This window comes from Schistocerca cancellata, chromosome 10 (genome assembly GCF_023864275.1).
Source record: "Schistocerca cancellata isolate TAMUIC-IGC-003103 chromosome 10, iqSchCanc2.1, whole genome shotgun sequence".
In the NCBI taxonomy this organism is placed as follows: Eukaryota; Metazoa; Arthropoda; class Insecta; order Orthoptera; family Acrididae; genus Schistocerca; species Schistocerca cancellata.
Window position 1 is genome coordinate 194,651,557 of NC_064635.1, and position 3,683 is coordinate 194,655,239.

Genomic DNA, 3,683 nt, shown 5'->3' on the forward strand with positions numbered 1-3,683 from the left:
GAATGATATGGGCTCTCTTCCGATCATTTAGTACACTTCGTCTTTCCAGCGACCTGTGATTAACTACTCATGGAAAGGAAGCAATTTTTTTTCGCGTAACACACGTAGGATTGTACAAGTATCCATCACGTCTGGATATCTTTCACCTGTATAATCTATTTCTGTTGATTTTCTATTCCTCGATCACTTATGTCAACACTTACCATTTTGGCTTTCTTGCGATGGTTGAAAAGAAGAACCGTATAACCGTCCTCCACAGTGAAAGTACACTCCTGGAAATTGAAATAAGAACACCGTGAATTCATTGTCCCAGGAAGGGGAAACTTTATTGACACATTCCTGGGGTCAGATACATCACATGATCACACTGACAGAACCACAGGCACATAGACACAGGCAACAGAGCATGCACAATGTCGGCACTAGTACAGTGTATATCCACCTTTCGCAGCAATGCAGGCTGCTATTCTCCCATGGAGACGATCGTAGAGATGCTGGATGTAGTCCTGTGGAACGGCTTGCCATGCCATTTCCACCTGGCGCCTCAGTTGGACCAGCGTTCGTGCTGGACGTGCAGACCGCGTGAGACGACGCTTCATCCAGTCCCAAACATGCTCAATGGGGGACAGATCCGGAGATCTTGCTGGCCAGGGTAGTTGACTTACACCTTCTAGAGCACGTTGGGTGGCACGGGATACATGCGGACGTGCATTGTCCTGTTGGAACAGCAAGTTCCCTTGCCAGTCTAGGAATGGTAGAACGATGGGTTCGATGACGGTTTGGATGTACCGTGCACTATTCAGTGTCCCCTCGACGATCACCAGTGGTGTACGGCCAGTGTAGGAGATCGCTCCCCACACCATGATGCCGGGTGTTGGCCCTGTGTGCCTCGGTCGTATGCAGTCCTGATTGTGGCGCTCACCTGCACGGCGCCAAACACGCATACGACCATCATTGGCACCAAGGCAGAAGCGACTCTCATCGCTGAAGACGACACGTCTCCATTCGTCCCTCCATTCACGCCTGTCGCGACACCACTGGAGGCGGGCTGCACGATGTTGGGGCGTGAGCGGAAGACGGCCTAACGGTGTGCGGGACCGTAGCCCAGCTTCATGGAGACGGTTGCGAATGGTCCTCGCCGATACCCCAGGAGCAACAGTGTCCCTAATTTGCTGGGAAGTGGCGGTGGGGTCCCCTACGGCACTGCGTAGGATCCTACGGTCTTGGCGTGCATCTGTGCGTCGCTGCGGTCCGGTCCCAGGTCGACGGGCACGTGCACCTTCCGCCGACCACTGGCGAAAAACATCGATGTACTGTGGAGACCTCACGCCCCACGTGTTGAGCAATTCGGCGGTACGTCCACCCGGCCTCCCGCATGCCCACTATACGCCCTCGCTCAAAGTCCGTCAACTGCACATACCGTTCACGTCCACGCTGTCGCGGCATGCTACCAGTGTTAAAGACTGCGATGGAGCTCCGTATGCCACGGAAAACTGGCTGACACTGACGGCGGCGGTGCACAAATGTTGCGCAGCTAGCGCCATTCGACGGCCAACACCGCGGTTCCTGGTGTGTCCGCTGTGCCGTGCGTGTGATCATTGCTTGTACAGCCCTCTCGCAGTGTCCGGAGCAAGTATGGTGGGTCTGACACACCGGTGTCAATGTGTTCTTTTTTCCATTTCCAGGAGTGTATTTAGGAACATTCTGTACATTGACCTTCAGTGTCATTTTCCCTGTCGGTGCCTATGTGAAAACTGATCGAATGTGTAGTTCGATCCTTTACCGACTTCACGGAAGACAGACACTGCTGAAGGTTTTTGAACAAATCCAACAGCTATCAGTTAGTATGTTTCGTTACGTCCGCTGCAAAATTTGCACTTTTAGACATCAGCGAACGCTTCTCGCATTGCTCTTCATTCCCTTGTTTCGTTTCGATCCATAATTTCGCGGTCAGCAAGATGTTTACTTCGTCTTATGTGATTGAGCTTCCTGTCCTTTGGTAACAACTTAATAACGCTAGTAAATCTCGCAAATCTCTTCTAACGCTACATCCTTTCTTGGAACATACGTACGTATTTGAACTTTGAAACATACTGTACAAAGTTTTGAATTTTAGCCTGTGACACATCACGTCTTGTTTCTAAAGTAATTTGCAAGATGCAAACGTAATACTCAGAACCTTTTCGTAAACATCACTTGACCCGACATCGCAACTTGAAGGACAAATTATTCAATCAAAAATGGCTCAAATGGCTCTGAGCACTATAGAACTCAACATCTGAGGTCATCAGTCCCCTAGAACCTAGAACTACGTAAACCTAACCAACCTAACGACATCACACACATCGATGCCCGAGGGAGGATTCGAACCTGCGACCGTAGCAGTCGCGCGGTTCCAGACTGAAGCGCCTAGAACCGCTCGGCCACACTGACCGGTGAAATTATTCAGTCAGTCGCTATGTAATTCATTTAACTATTCTACTCACTATCATGGACCCTAATGATAACTCAGATGTGGATCCCAAAACGCAACTGTCGCCACTCACACACGTGTGGTCTTCTCATTTTCTCATTCAAGTGCTCGTCCTCAAAACGACTCCAAACGAACTATGCAGGTACGTTTCTCACCTTTTTCCTACAACTGTTCGTCACTAAATCTCATATTTCGCAATTTTAGACTCACTTGGTATTACTGTCAGGCAAGACAAACTGAAACACACAAATAAACTATTTAACTCGAAGAACATTTGATATACGTCAGAGGGCATTTGATATTTGTAGCCGTGCGGGATTAGCCGAGCGGTCTGGGGCGCTGAAGTCATGGACTGTGCGGTTGGTTCGAGTCCTCCATCGGGCATGGGTGTTTGTGTGTTTGTCCTTAGGATAATTTAGGTAAAGTAGTGTGTAACCTTAGGAACTGATGACCTTAGTAGATAAGTTCCGTGAGATTTCACACACATTTTTCTGATATTTGTAAATACTGCTCATTCACTGTTTTTGGTGATTTATATAGAACATTCTTTCTGCGAAGCAGCGTTTGTACTGATTTGTAGAATGCTTTCAGCTGTCCGATGACATGTAACACTCGAAACTGCGCTGGCAATAAATAAAAAAATAAAATAATTTTTAAAGCTGTATGTTGAAAGGATCATGTTTAGCAACAGGTAATAGATTCTCTCCCACCAAAAGAAGGTGAAAGATGTAAAAAAAAATAGGTATTTCAATGAGACACGAAATGCTTTCCTTTGTTGTTTACAAAACTGCTTTACTTAAGAAAGTGAAAGACTTTTCTCTTGTACAAAATATCACAAAACGATAATGGAGAAAGGTGAATTAAGGCACAATATGCTCGAAGAATATGGTTGATGTTGAAACAACATGACAGTGAATGAAATGAATATTAATTTATGAAGAATATGACTTGGTGAGCAGCATCGATTCCTTGGGAATATCGTACTTGGTGGAAAGCTGCTTCCATCTCGACGCGAGATCTGAAGCCCATTCCACACCAGCCAAAATTGGACATCGTAGAGATAGCTCCACACTCCCATCCGGAGATTTGCCCATACGTCGGCGTGGAGGACGTCTTCCTGAGCGGCAACGTTTTGAATGGCATCGTCCTTTCTTCACTTCTTCCCTCAGGAGCCTTGTGTGCTTTGGATTGGTGTCACTTGTGCGAGGTT